Here is a 15979-nt window from a genome sequence, read left to right as displayed (position 1 = left end):
AGCCTCACACAGCCCCACACAGCCCCACGCAGCCCCACACAGCTCCACACACCCCACACAGCCCCACACAGCCCCACGCAGCCCCACGCAGCCCCACGCAGCCCACCCTGCCCGGGGACAGGGGACAGGGGCTGGGGGGTGTCACAGTGACAGTGACCAGCAGTCAGTGCTGGAAGCAGCTGGAAAAGCCTCCAGGAACAACCATTCTGGAAAAGCCTCCAGGAAGAACCCTTCTGGAAAAGCCTCCAGGAACAACCATTCCCAGCACCGCCACGGCCACCACTGAGCACCCGCCCCAAGTGCCACATCCGCACGAGTGCCAAAAAACCCAGCACGGGACGCACGGGACCCGCGGCAGGGCCACGGCCATCCCTCCGTGGGCAGCACCGAGCTGAGCAGGGCAGAGAGCCGCTCCTTCTGCCCCAGTTCGTGTTCCGCTGCTCTCGTACAGAGAGCACAGCCTGGGGCACGGGGAAGGAGAAGCTGCTTCACCCTGAGCTGCTTCCAAGGTGCAATTCCGCCCCAATTTCCCGGCTCCGAGATGGGCTCTCAGAGGATAATTACGCTGCAGTTCCGTGTTTACAGGTTTGCCGGCTGGTGTCAGACACTGTGCTGAGAGGCAGCAAAGGCAAAGCTGGGCTTGGCCTTTCTCAAATCCTCCCTTTGTTCACCCTCAGTTTATCCGCAGCTCCAGCAAATCTGAAATCCCGGACAACAGGCAGCAGTGGTGTTTGGGTGGCAGCTGAGAAAGGCGTTTCTGCACCCAGCAGACCCCTCAGAACGGCACAGGGAGTGCTGCAGACCCGTGCTGCTCCTGCACAAGTGAAAGAAATGATGCATAAGTGGTTTCCACTGCCCCCAAACAGCCTCAGCCCCAGCCCGGGCATCTCCCGTCACCAGGATTTGCCCTCACGCCGTGAAACCAGGAGCGCTCCTTCCTCACATCCCTTCCATTGGGGAGGAAGTTCCTGAACCTCGTTTGACTGACAGCAGCCACTGCACGCTGTCAGGATGGTAACTAAACACAAAGGAGCTGGGGAAGGCTCCGTAATTCTCTAAGGTGCAACTGGAAGCAGCCAGGGCTGCTGCTCGGACCTGCAGAGCGGCTGGAACAGCCCAGCTGGGCTCAGGCTGTCCCACAGCCCTCATTCCTGCCCCAGCTCCCCCCCGAGAATGGCAGGGCCTCGGGAGGTGGGGACAGTGCCCAGCCTCGTGTAAATACTGCACCGGTTTTCTTCCTCCCTCCAGATGGTGCAATTCAGAGAAATCGTTTTTAAACGACGCCCTCCAGAAGCAGCCAGCGGCACAGCCAGTAACAGGCACGTTCCAGGTGAGCGCTGAGCGCCCTCCCTCCCCAGCCAGCCGAGGCATCCCCAGCCCTGCCAGCGCTGTACAGATCACCCGCAGCCCATGAACTCCAGCAGATGGCCTCTAATTGGAGCTGCAGCCCCTCAGCCTCCTCCCACTCCTGGTTTATGTTTCCAGCAGGACCCAAAGACGGCTATGAAAAACAACTCTGATTCCTGGCCACGTTCAGCTGAATTCTTTTCCTCCCTTCTAAACTCAAATAACCGCACGCACCCAGGAAAAGTTAATGCGACTGATGAGCCCAGCTTGTTCCTGCTTCCAAGGGGTCAAAACACCGCAGTGACCAAGGAGGAGAAGCAGCCTGGAGACGATGGGCAGCTCAGGACAGATGGACGGACACAGGGATGGACCCCAGCACAGCCACAGCACCCCTACACCCCGAGGGTCGTTGGCACCCGGTGCCAGGCAGAGCCTTTAAGGAGCAGCAGTGAAAAATTGAATTTTATTAGCAGGAGCTGGTTGAAAACCAAGAGGTGGAAAACCTGGGCAGGCTCCAGGCAGCCAAGGCTGCTGCACTCCTGCCTCCCCTGGGGCTGCACATTCACCCCCCGCTGCTGCCCCTGCACAGGCAGCAGCAAACACCAGCCTCAGAAAAATTAAGACTTGACTTTTTGGCAGTTTTCCCAGTACTTTGAAAAAAGCTGTAAAGTAGGTCACTGCACAACATGGAATTTCCCAGATATTTGCACCTTTTAGTAGAAACACTGGAGGGAATAAATTTACACTGCGGGTGAAAATGGGCTCAGGGTCATCTCAAAATGTGAAATCCAGCCGTGGGCCCCTGGCTTGCCCAGGGAGCCCTCCCTGCTCCAGGGGGCGGGGAGACCACCCCAAGGCACCTTCGTCCTCCCTGCACGCCTTCTCCCTGCAGGGTGGGACACAGCCCCTCCAGGCCGGGAGTGCCGTGGCCAGGGAACCCCCCACCCTTCCCCAGGGATGTCCCCGAGCTGAGGCTCCCGCCTGGCACAGGTGACACTGCCCGAGCCCCAGGGTCAGCACCCCTGCCAGGGCTGGGGAAGGGGCAGCACCGGCCCCCCAAGGGAGGTGGGAGGGCACAGGGGGGGGCTGGTGGCTGTGACAGGGGCACCGGAGAGTGCACAAAGTGCCCAGCACCAGGGACTGCCCTGGGGAGCCCGGGACTGCTGCCAGCAGGGAACAGCACAAAGCCCTCTGTCCTCACCTCCGGACATGTGCCCTCCAAAGCAGCTCGGTCTGTGAACAGCTGCCCCTTCCTGCTCCTGCTCCAGCCACACAAACACATCCAGCTCCTCTGGAAATGAGGTTCATTACCATTCCTTCGATTTTCTGTACATAAATATTTGCAGAAGCTCTTTATCTTTTTCCTCAGAGCTGCATCTCTCTCCCCAGATGCCCAGCCAGTCTGCCTTTTCTTCATTAGAAACTGCTGTAGGCTTAAAAAGTAAAACCCAACAAGAGGTAACAAAGGGAGAAGCGGTGCTGGCACAGGATGCAGCTGGACGTGCCCCATCCCAGGTCCTCTGTGCTCGGCCTGGCTGGGAGGGGAAAGTTTTGCCCAAAAATTCCTCCCATGCCCCTGGGAATCTGGTTTTTATTTTGCCATGGAGCACAAGCAGCACCATCCCTGCAGCTGTCTGGGCTCTCTGGAGCCCCGTGGTGAAACCAGGACACGCCGTGCAGCATCCCTGCCTCCAAAGCAGGGAAATAAACCCGTCCTTTCTGTTCTCTTCGGGTTTTGAAGAGAACAGCTCACCCCCCTGCCCTGTCAGTCGCTCCGGGCTGTCTGGTCCGTCTCCGATGCCCTGGGGACAGCTGTGAAGGTGGCAGCAGCCCGCTGCAGCCCGGAGCCCTCATCAGCACGGCTCACACCTCACCCTCACGGACAGGGATCACCCTCGCCCCAGGTTAAAAGCTTTTCCATTAGCAGCTTCACTGGATGCATTTTGTAGAGAGATAAAGCACCATGAGAAAATAAAGCCTTGTCATTTCCCTCTGCAAATAATTCAGGGCAGTAATGAGAAGGAATCAATCAAGGCAGAGCATTTGGGCTGCAAGGTCTTTCCCGTGGTGTCAATGGGAAACTCGTAAAAAACCCTGGCACTTTCACGGCCTCGGCATCATCTGCACAGGGCTGAGGTGCCAAAGGGGCCCAGGCTGTGCCTCTGCTGATGTTCAAAGCAAACGAGAACCAAAGCAAAAGGAAGAGAAAAATAGGCATGAAGGAATTTACAGAGAAATCAGAGAATCCAGCACTGAGACTCTGCTCAGAGTCCCAGAGCCCAGCCCACGGCTCTGGCCCAAAAACCCTTTCTCAAAGCCGTGTCCGGAGGAGCAGTGCAGGGACAGCCCCGGGGTGTCCTGGCCGAGGGGGAGGCACCAGGCAGCCCCAGGGTCACAGCCTGCTATCCCCTGCCAGCAGCCACATGTCCCTGGGGTCACACCCTGCCATCCTCTGCCAGCAGCCCCAGTCCCAGCTCCCTGTGCCAGGGGTCAGACCCCCTGCCATCCCCTGCCATCCCCTGCCATCCCCTGCCATCCCCTGCCACCTCCTGCCATCCCCTGCCATCCCCTGCCACCTCCTGCCATCCCCTGCCATCCCCTGCCATCCCCTGCCATCCCCTGCCATCCCCTGCTATCCCCTGCCATCCCCTGCCATCCCCTGCCACCTCCTGCCACCTCCTGCCACCTCCTGCCATCCCCTGCCATCCCCTGCTATCCCCTGCCATCCCCTGCCAGCAGTCACAATCCCAGCTCCCTGTGCCGGCTGCTCCCCAGGGCCCCGGCACCTCCTGGAATCCAGCAACTGATAAATATTAAAGCAGGTAATGCCCCAAATGCTGCCACTCCTACTGGAATGTTTGTCCCATTAGTGAGACAGACAGGAAACGATTTACAAAACAACAAATAAACACAGCAAAAAATCACACTGAGCTGAAAGCTGGGAACAAGGCGTTTAAATGATGGGTTTAGATCACAGCGCAGCTACCCTGAACTGAATTAATTGGTGCACTCGGAGCTGTCAGCTGCTGCCGGGGTGGAAATGAGCAGCAGGGCTGAGGAGGGCAAACTTCCAGCAGCGCTTTAGCGGGGACGGCAGAACTCTGTGGCACCGGCCGGGCCAGGCTCTGCCCTCGGACAGGTCGCGGTCACCACCGTGTCCCACCCCCCCGGGCCTCACCGGCCCTTTCCCCGAGCGCTGCCTCCCGGTTTATCCCCTGCTCCTCTGTCCCGCTGCGATCCAGCTGCGTTCCCCGCACGGTGATTTTTTGTGCCGTTGTTTTCTCTTTGTCTCTGCTCCCAATTCCCAGAGCTCCCCCTCCAAGTCCCAGCCCATCCTGGAGCTTCAGCAGAGCAGCTCGTTACGTTCTGACACCGGTTTTGTTGCAGTTAAATATCTCCAGCAGAAACCTGTTCCTAGGGAAACTGTTTTCCTGGGAGCCAGCTGCTGGGAGCTCTGCTCCAGCGACACACACGGCAGTTCTGGGCGAGCAGAGCTGGGCGCTCGCAGCCCTCACCCAGCTCCCGTGCCGGTCCCTGCAGCCCCGCCCGGCTGGGATGTTTAATATTCCCGTGGGATTTTACTGTAAATGCAGCAGGCACCATCCACGGGCCCCTGGAGAAGGGAAGAGCTGAGGGGAAAACCAGCACGGAGAGGAGCAGGGCCGGGGCGGCTCCCGCAGGGCCCGGGAGGAGCTGGGGCATTCCCATTTCCCTGCCCGAATTCCCATCTCCCTGCCCACATTCCCATCTCCCTGCCTCATTCCCATCTCCCTGCCCGAATTCCCATCTCCCTGCCCACATTCCCATCTCCTTGCCTCATTCCCATCTCCCTGCCCTCATTCCCATTTCCCTGCCCGAATTCCCATCTCCCTGCCCACATTCCCATCTCCTTGCCTCATTCCCATCTCCCTGCCCTCATTCCCATTTCCCTGCCCGAATTCCCATCTCCCTGCCCACATTCCCATCTCCCTGCCCTCATCCCCATCTCCCTGCCCACATTCCCATCTCCCTGCCCACATTCCCATCTCCCTGCCTCATCCCCATCTCCCTGCCTCATTCCCATCTCCCTGCCCGAATTCCCATCTCCCTGCCTCATTCCCATTTCCCTGCCTCATTCCCATCTCCCTGCCTCATTCCCATCTCCCTGCCCACATTCCCATTTCCCTGCCTCATTCCCATCTCCCTGCCTCATTCCCATTTCCCTGCCTCATTCCCATCTCCCTGCCTCATTCCCATCTCCCTGCCTCATTCCCATCTCCCTGCCTCATTCCCATCTCCCTGCCACATTCCCGGCTCCCTGCCCACATTCCCGGCCTCTCCAGAGCACCGCGCTCACCTCCGTTCCTGGCACCAAGCAGAGGGAACTCGGGCTCTGGGGAAGAGAATGGATTCATTGAACTTTTATTGCTCACAGACGGACTTTGGGGCTGGGGCCGACACAAGTGCTTCCCCACCCTAACTCCAAAATCCAGAGTGATGTGAGACTAAAAATGCCAGTCCTAAAATTGCACATAGCACTTCAAATAGAAGCAATTTGATAATTTCCTCAGGCACACAAAGCAGCAACTCAATAAGAACAAATATGCTAATGGGTGTATTTAGTCTTGGCCATTACATTTCATAAATATTTACTGCTCAGCATTCAGAGCCCCAACTGACAAGAATCAGTTACCAACAAAAACAACCAGTGTGAAGGGAAGAGCTGGGTTCTGCTGTGCCGATACAAAACTGTTCCTTTCCTACGGACCCCAAAGGGGCTCCTCGGGCCACACCTGCACGGAGGGACCCACAGCACAGCCAGGGACGTGGGGGTCCAGGGGGGTGCAGCCCTCGGGCCGGCACCCGGCACGGCCTGCGGCACCTGGGCAGCACCAACACACACCTGGGTACACACCAACACACACCTGGGCACACACCAACACACACCTGGGCACACCACACACACCTGGGCACACCACACACACCTGTACACACACCAACACACACCTGGCACAGCCTGCGGCACCTGGGCAACACCAACACACCTGTGCACACACCTGTGCACACACCTGCACACACCTGTGCACACACCTGTGCACACACCACACACACACTTGTGCACACACCACACACCTGCACACACCTGTGCACACACCACACACACCTGGGCACACCTGTGCATGCACAGCAGGCAGGTACCTCGGTCTGTCAGCCCCACATGCACAGGCCCCGTTGGCAGGGGAGGGCTCTCCTCCATACCAGTGAAGCCTCAGGGCATTGCCAGGGGGGTCACTCGTGGATCCATCACGTTGGCACTGTGACAGCTGCTTTTCCTTCCGTTCCTCCTCTCAGTGCTGCTGGCTTCCAGGCAAAGCGGTCTTCAGGAGGAAAAGGGGAAGGAGGAGACTCCATTAAATGAATAAAATAGGAAAGGGCAGGTAAAGTCATTACCTGGTGTCTATTCAGCAAGGAACAACTAAATCAAAGCCTAATCAATATATTCCTTTCAACTAAAGTTCAAACACAGATCTCGGCCCCAGGAGGCCAGGCTTGAGAGAGCTAAATTTGCGCTGCTCAGAGGGCACGGATGCACTTGCAATGCAGAGCAAACATCACCTGCCCATTAAACTCTGACTCCACGCTGCAGCTAAAAGCTTCCCTGATGGACAGGCCCTGGAGCAGATCCCTGGAGGAGGCACTCAGCTCCTGCAGAGCCATCCTGCCGTCCACGTCCTCACAGTCCCCGTGCCGTGACACCCACACGGCCCAGCAGGTGCGGGAACAGCTCCAGGTAACCCCTCCAGGGAGGGCCATCGTCCCCGAGGGCCCCAAGGACACACTTGGGCAGGGCCACCAGGGGAACACAAAGCAGCAGCCTCAGAGCCTCCAGCGCCCCCGGCTCCCTGAGCAGCCAGCGTTGTGCCCGGGATATCCGCCGGGAGCGGCGCTGACCCGCGGTGACAGGGACACCCTGGCACACAGCCCACCCCTGACCGAGCCCTGGCGGCTCCGGGTGGGTTCGGGGCTGCCTGGGGCCGGCACCAGGCTGAAGCGTCCACAGTGAAGGCGATGGGGGCGAGGAGCACCCAGGTCAGCAGGGCCAGCAGCACCCAGGTCAGCAGGGCCAGCAGCACCCAGGTCAGCAGGGCCAGCAGCACCCAGGTCAGCAGGGCCAGCAGTGCCCAGGTCAGCAGGGCCAGCAGCGCCCAGGTCAGCAGGGCCAGCAGCGCCCAGGTCAGCAGGGACAGCAGCACCCGGGTCAGCCCCAGCCAGCAGCACCCAGGTCAGCAGGGCCAGCAGCACCCAGGTCAGCAGGGACAGCAGTGCCCAGGTCAGCAGGGACAGCAGCACCCGGGTCAGCAGGGCCAGCAGCGCCCAGGTCAGCAGGGACAGCAGCACCCAGGTCAGCCCCAGCCAGCAGCACCCAGGTCAGCCCCGGCCAGCAGCACCCAGGTCAGCAGGGACAGCATCGCCCAGGTCAGCAGGGACAGCAGCACCCAGGTCAGCAGGGACAGCAGCGCCCAGGTCAGCAGGGACAGCAGCACCCAGCCCAGCCCCAGCCAGCAGTGCCCAGGTCAGCAGGGCCAGCAGCGCCCAGGTCAGCAGGGCCAGCAGCGCCCAGGTCAGCAGGGACAGCAGCGCCCAGGTCAGCAGGGACAGCAGCACCCAGGTCAGCAGGGACAGCAGCACCCAGGTCAGCAGGGACAGCAGCGCCCAGGTCAGCAGGGACAGCAGCACCCAGGTCAGCAGGGACAGCAGCACCCAGGTCAGCAGGGCCAGCAGCACCCAGGTCAGCAGGGCCGGCAGCACCCAGGTCAGCAGGGACAGCAGCACCCAGGTCAGCAGGGCCAGCAGCGCCCAGGTCAGCAGGGCCAGCAGCGCCCAGGTCAGCAGGGCCAGCAGCGCCCAGGTCAGCAGGGACAGCAGTGCCCAGGTCAGCAGGGACAGCAGTGCCCAGGTCAGCAGGGACAGCAGTGCCCAGGTCAGCAGGGACAGCAGCACCCAGGTCAGCAGGGACAGCAGTGCCCAGGTCAGCAGGGACAGCAGCACCCAGCCCAGCCCCAGCCAGCAGTGCCCAGGTCAGCAGGGCCAGCAGCGCCCAGGTCAGCAAGGCCAGCAGTGCCCAGTTCAGCAGGGCCAGCAGTGCCCAGGTCAGCAGGGACAGCAGCACCCAGGTCAGCCCCAGCCAGCAGCGCCCAGGTCAGCAGGGCCAGCAGAACACTCTGTGCTGTCTCTGGACACAGCTCCCAATCCTTCCCTTCTTCTTGGAACCAGGACTGAACATTGCTCAGCTCAATATTTATTATTTGAGCTCAGCACTTAACAAACACCACATCCTGCAGTCGGTTGCCACCTCCATGTGTTCAAGTCTAGCAAAAGGAACTTGAAAAGGAAACCAAGTGGAAAGGGTAGAAATGCTGGAGCACTTACAGGGGATAAATAATGTATCAACGTAGCAGAAGTTTCCTCCTACAAAAGGATTCTTTATTGTGTGGCCTTAACTTGGCTCAGAACTGCTCTCACAACGTGTCACCTGTGCTGGGATCTCCTGCCTTGGACATGGTCACGTTAATTCAGTCACACTGGAGTAAAGTTTTAAAAACTTCTGCACACAGCCCTGCCTTACCAGCTCACCACTTCCCCTCCTGGGCTGGAAACTGCCCAGACTTTGCCTGCAGATCCCAGAGCCGCCCTCGTCCTCTCAGGAGCAGTCAGGCTCTCAGCAGTAGCTCCAGGCTGGGCTGTGCTGGTAGCTGGGATTTACTGACATGTCTGCTCAGACTTGAGAATTATTCACAAAGTCTTTGGCAATAATGTGGGTGCACATCATTCGTTAACACCTTTTCTGAACAAGCAATAAAAACTAAATATAAATGCTGTAATTTCCACCCAAAGGCACTATGACTTCTACCAAAAAACCTCAGAGTGGAGCAGGACAACTTTTTCTCATACATTTTTATTCAGAGTTGAAATAAAATAAGAGAAATGTGACAAATATGAGGAGTCACGAAATGGCACTGGTGGTCCATTACACATTAAAAAAACCCACCCTACCCACAGAAAAGGCTCATGTCTCAGTTACAAAAATAATGATTAAATAGATCAGCGCCTTTGGTGTCCTTGAAGAGTTTAACGAAGCATAACTTTTCCCTCTCTTTCTGTAAAATACAGGTATTTAATCCAGACTGTGTAAATACAGCAGCTTTATCATGGCCCTGCACAAGATTTAATATTCACACAGTATTTTCTCCTGCTCCTCGTGCAGCTCATCCCCTGCTCCATTTCCTGCCCCTCACTCTGCGGCTCCCCGCCGAGCCCTGGCTCCCTTATCTCCCCCGAGCTCTCCAGCAGAGCGAGGCAGCAGCGTGGTGCTGTCAGGATCGAGGAGATAAAGCAGGAGCCAGGGCTCAGCTCCGCCAGCAGCCTCTGCACACGGCAGCCAGCTCCTGCAGGTGCTGGGGGAGCGCTGCCCTCGGCCGGGACAGGGGCAGCCAGGGCAGGGTGGGAGAGGAGGAGCGAACAGGGGCCAGGGGGACACTTCTCCATCACTGCCGTTCCTGCAATGCACATTCCAAAACTTCAGTGCCACCCCTGTGCTGACAGCACCTGGGGAAGGGGATATCACCCGCCTCAGAAGCACGGCTGGGCCAGGGCAGGATCCCCCTGGAACAGCTCGGGGGAACGAGGAGCTCAGACCCAGCTGAGAGGGGCTGTGGGGTGAGACACGCACCCAGCCCTGCCTGCTGTGCCTGTGCTTCCCCTTCCACACGGCTGCAGGCACAGCCACGGCTGCGGGGATTCCTGCAGAGCCCGGTGGAGACACCACGGGCAGGTTCTGCTGAGCCCTGTGCAAACACCACGGGCAGGTTCTGCAGAGCCCTGGGCAGACACCACGGGCAGGTTCTGCTGAGCCCAGTGCAGACACCACGGGCAGGTTCTGCTGAGCCCAGTGCAAACACCACGGGCAGGTTCTGCAGAGCCCTGGGCAGGCACCACGGGCAGGTTCTGCAGAGCCCTGGGCAGACACCACGGGCAGGTTCTGCAGAGCCCGGTGCAAACACCACGGGCAGGTTCTGCAGAGCCTGGTGGAGGCACCACGGGCAGGTTCTGCAGAGCCCGGTGCAAACACCACGGGCAGGTTCTGCAGAGCCCTGGGCAGACACCACGGGCAGGTTCTGCTGAGCCCGGTGCAAACACCACGGGCAGGTTCTGCAGAGCCTGGTGGAGGCACCACGGGCAGGTTCTGCTGAGCCCTGGGCAGACACCACGGGCAGGTTCTGCAGAGCCCTGGGCAGACACCACGGGCAGGTTCTGCAGAGCCCTGGGCACACACCACGGGCAGGTTCTGCAGAGCCCTGGGCAGACACCACGGGCAGGTTCTGCTGAGCCCTGGGCAGACACCACGGGCAGGTTCTGCAGAGCCCTGGGCAGACACCACGGGCAGGTTCTGCAGAGCCCTGGGCACACACCACGGGCAGGTTCTGCAGAGCCCTGGGCACACACCACGGGCAGGTTCTGCAGAGCCCTGGGCAGACACCACGGGCAGGTTCCCTGACACACACAGCTCCTGAAGTGCCACAACTGCAGGGGAAGTGCCTGGGGCTGCTGTAAGTACATCCAGATGCAAAAACCGGCTAATGGCTGGAGAAAGATGCGTGGCATGATAGCAATTCCCAGGGCCTACCTTTGGTGTTTCAGTGGAGAGGTGCTATAGAAGCACAGGTTGTTATTACAGTATTAGCTGGTACAAGGAGGCATTAGGAAGAGGAACTGCCTCAATGCCTGGGGGAAATTGGGAATGAGAATGAATTACAGAAACTGATAGAGTTATACATGCCTGTTCTAAAATGTATTTGAAACAAAACTATTACCATAATAAAAGTAAATCCTTTTCTGTTCTGCTTATTCTCTGTAGACAAAGGAAAGGGTCAAACTTTTTTCATCAATTAAAAGATGTAAAGAATCAGGACTCAAAACATCAATTTAATTTTGAGCGCAGATAATGTGGTGATTTGAAAAAAAATAGAATCTAATTCAGGGAAGAAATTCAAGTAATAAGTTACTTACCTTCCTCACACCTTGTTTCCAAACCTGACTGTGTGAGCTTCCGACCCACGGCTGCCTGTCCGTGAGAAATGGACAGAGCAGAAGGCCCTTTCCTTTTTCTGCCTATTGAGTAAATATAGAGTACACTCTGCGTTAGAAGGTTGGTGTTCCATCCCTGAGTCGGGGATTCATCCCTTCACACGTTTTGCACGAGCCCAGAGGCAAACACGAGGAGTCAGAGGAGCATCGGTGCCGTGAGGGGCTGTGATGTCCCCTCCCAGGGCCAGCACGGCCCGAGGTGCAGCGGGACTGTCCCCAGAGGGGACACCCCGAGAGCCGTGGCACAGGGCAGTTCCTGGGGCTGCAGGAGGGACAGCAGCACGGAACACCCACCCCTGCACCCAGCCAGGACCTCATTTATTCATTCAGCCCTCAGTGCCACCATTGCAGGGACAAGAGGGAGGCTCAGGGAGGATTTTGACCCCGGATTGATCCCCGGGCAGGCAGCTGGCACGGCCACAGCAGCACAACACAGGCACAGGGAGAAGTCTATTAATGAGCTCCAACTACTAAATTATTGACTAGTTAAGTACTGCAAATTTGGTCTAATTATTTTCATGATGGGAGTTTAATTAAAGTGTCTTTTGTATAAAAGGTCTAGCAATATCCTTGCTCAGATAGTGTCAGGGAGAGTTTCCAAAGCCTGCCTGGCTTCCAAAGCCAAATTAAAAGTTACATCCAATGCAGACCTCTTCTAAAGAGGGAGCTTTTGTGTGGGAGAGCTCTTTAATTCCCAGCTCCAGCTCCCGAGCCCTGCTCCTGAACCTCGGGCACCTCTCCCCGTCAGGGAACATCTCACCTGCAGCCACCCTGCAGAGACTGCAGCTCCCAGGGCCAGGGGACAGCAGGGAGGTGTGGGCAGCAATGCAAATCTGACGGCAGTGGGGGCAAACAGTGAAAACTGAAGGGAGGCTCCAGCGAGGAGGGGGAAAGCAGCCAAACCTAAACACTGAGGGACAGCAAACGACACCAAAAATTCAGATTACAAGCAATTCTCCACTGCAGAAAGACAGGAATGGCCTGCCCAGGCACGGGGGTTTGCCAGGACACCACTTCAGCACAAATCCAGGAGTTACAGCAGAGTTTGGCCGCTGACTTTCCCTTGGGTTTGGCGCTGAGAGCTCTCCCCAGATCCCTCCCTGCACCATGGACCTGCCCGGGTGAGCTCGTACCGAGCACAGCGCACGGGTTCAGGTGCTTCACTCCAGAAATTGTCCCTCCCCAAACACAGCCACCCGCCAGCAGAGGGGAGCAGCTGACAGGACACAAACTGGTTTGACAGGGCAGCAGCGGGGGGCAGGAGCCCCGGACCCACCCAGGCTGCATCCCCAGAGCAGCGCTGCAGAGCACGGGGACAGTGGCAGGAGTCCAGCCAGGACAGGAACCCCGGCGCTTCCTGGCCTCCAGATATACAGATATGCCTCATCGTGCCTTTTCCATGGCTCATCATTTATTTATGGTAATGTCGACTTGCTACCAGATATTTCCAGACATTCATACGCCCTGCTTGGCAGCAGCAGGATTCAAGAGTTCGTTTTGCTAGAATATGGAGCAGTTGGCAGCACCACATCCACATTTATTTAGGACAAAATAGCACCTGCCACTAAGAGGAAGAACTCTGCTGTGGTTAAATTGACTGCTTGGGACTAAGCAAGTGTCACTTCAATTGCCCCACTTCCATCAGGGACACCTGGAAGGTCACAGTCTCTGCTCCCGGACTTGCAGTTCTCTAGCTGAAAATAATAAAGGATGTGCCTGTCAGTCTCAGACTGGATAAACTCATCCACACCCACGATGAGGGTCTGCCCAACGCCTGAGCCACGGGTCCCTGCAGCGACCGGATTAGTGTTTGATTTTTTCAGCGCACTGGTCAGCAAATGAACCTGACAGAGCTGGAACCCTCGGGGTTCCCGTCGGCACCGTCCCCTGGCAGGTTCCGGGCCCTGCAGCTGCCCGGAGCAGAGCCCTGGTCCTGCTGGCAGGAGCTCCCTGGCGAGGGATGCCCGACAGATCCCGAGGAGCCCCGGCGGGCCCGGGGCGGGCAGAGCCTGGCATAGAGACCAGCACAGAGCCCGGCACAGAGCCCAGTGCAGAGCCCGGCACAGAGCCCGGCACAGTGCCCAGTGCAGAGCACGGAACAGAGCCCGGCACAGTGCCCAGCACACAGCCCCGAGCCGCGGGCAGAGCCCAGCACAGTGCCCAGCAGTGCCCAGCGCACAGCCCTGAGCCGCGGGCAGAGCCCAGCAGTGCCCAGCACACAGCCCCGAGCCACGGGCAGTGCCCAGCAGTGCCCAGCACAGTGCCCAGCACACAGCCCAGCACACAGCCCCGAGCCGCGGCGGGGCGGAGGAGCTGGGGCAGCTCTGCCTCCCCCTCGGAGCCCCCGCCGTCCCACGGGCCCGGCAGCGCCGCAGCGCACACGGAGGAGCGGCGCTGCCCTCTCTGCTCGCTTTCGGAGCCCTGCGGAGTCCCGGGCGGCGGCTCTCGGATCCTGCCCAGCGGCGATAGGTAGCGGAGAAGGACAAGCTCCTGTCCGTGCTCGCGTTTCATCATTCTCTCCCTGCTGTTCTCTCTTTAGGGGCACAATGCACAATTTCCCCACCAACGGGGGTCGCCTCACCGTGTTTCTTTGCTTCTCTCCAGTGCAATGGTACAGTTGTGTGCTGCCGATGCCACTCCGTTTGCACAACTCCTCCATCTTTTCGCACGTGGATGTCACCGTGCATCGCTCCCCGAGGAAATTCCACACCTCTTTGTCCAGCGAGTGCTGGATGCAGGAGCTGCAGGAACTGCTGTGGAGATGCCAGCAGTGTGCTGGGCACACCTGGCCACCCCTGAACCCCTGGGTGGGAGCAGTGTGGGGAACCTGCCGAGCTGCACACGGCCAGGGCTGGCACCGAGCTGGGCAGCATTGCATACCGGGACAGCCACCTTCCCAAACTGAAACATCCAGAAACAACCACCTTCCCAAACTGGAACACCCGAAAACGGCCACCTTCCCAAACTGAAACACCCAGAAACAACCACCTTCCCAAACTGGAACACCTGAAAACAGCCACCTTCCCAAAATGTGTACCACCTTCCCAAACTGGAACACCCGAAAACGGCCACCTTCCCAAACTGGAACACCCGAAAACAGCCACCTTCCCAAACTGGAACACCCGAAAACGGCCACCTTCCCAAACTGGAACACCCAGAAACAGCCACCTTCCCAAAATGTGTAACATCACCTTCCCAAACTGAAACACCCAGAAACAGCCACCTTCCCAAAATGTGTAACACCACTTTCCCAAATTGAAACCCAGAAACAACCACCTTCCCAAACTGAAACACCCAGAAACAGCCACCTTCCCAAACTGAAACACCCAGAAACAACCACCTTCCCAAAATGTAACACCACCTTCCCAAAATGAAACACCCGACACAGGCGTGAGGGAGTGACCAGCTGCAGCACTGAAAGTCTCTACACCAACAGGACAAACATTCGCAGCTGCAATGCAGCACTGGAAGCCCCAGAGAGGACAGAGGGGAAACTTTTGAAACAAAACATTTTCAAAAGCCAGAGGAATGTGTTCAGCATCCCAGAATGTGCTTTCAAAGATGCCTGAGCCACAAGGGATTTAATTTTTTCTGGAGTTAGTGGGTTTTCTCTTAAACACACTCTGAGCTTTCTGAAGTCACGTGGACCTTGCTGGACAGCCCTGTCACACTTCCCAGGGAGCAGCACCAGGCAAAAACAACGACACGATGAATTACAAGAGACAACAGAACAAAGTAGGAATTAATGGGGTTGACATCAGCTGGAAAAAAATCTTTTGGTTTTTTTTTTTTTAGGACAGTCACATGTATTACATACCTGGCTCATTTCAAAGCTAGAGGAATTATAAATTCCACTCTGATCCTGCCATAAATGTGCATCCAGACATTTCTAGGCTCCACTCTGCACAAGGCATGATCTGCAGGCAAATCCCAGTGGCAGCTCGTGCCTCTGGGGCCCAGCAGACACCCGCAGAGGAGGGGAGAGGAGAGGAAATGGTTTGGGAAGGAGCACGCTCCATGCCAAGGGCTGGCAAGCAGGAGGGAGCTGATAATTTTTAAGCGTCTGTCCAAGCATCTGCTGGTAGACACGAGGGCAAAGCAGAGGCTCTGCCTCTCCTGCTGTGCAGAGCAGCGGGCAGCCTGCTCTGGCTGCAGAGCAGCACAGAAAATTAATTTCCAGCAATTACTTGTGCTCTGGCCAAAGAACCCGACCTCGTGTGTGCACAAGCCGGAGGAGAGCTACGGGACACCTACAGCTGCTGCTCCAAATGCATTCAAGGGCCCCGGAAATCTTATTCAAACCCCTCTCACTCCAAGCCTTCGAGAGGCAACAAAAAGCCATTTCTGAGGGTCTGTGCCCCCGAGCAGGCACAGGGGCTCTGCTGCCCAGTGCCCAGCACTCCCAGCTCTCTCCCAGTTCTCCCAGTCTCCCAGACTCCTCACTGCAGGGGACACATCCTGTGTCACACAGTGAGTTTGCAGAGCTGTATTTCTTTTCTGCATACTG

Source organism: Hirundo rustica, chromosome 14 (genome assembly GCF_015227805.2).
Source record: "Hirundo rustica isolate bHirRus1 chromosome 14, bHirRus1.pri.v3, whole genome shotgun sequence".
Lineage (NCBI taxonomy): Eukaryota > Metazoa > Chordata > Aves > Passeriformes > Hirundinidae > Hirundo > Hirundo rustica.
This window is presented reverse-complemented; position numbering follows the sequence as displayed.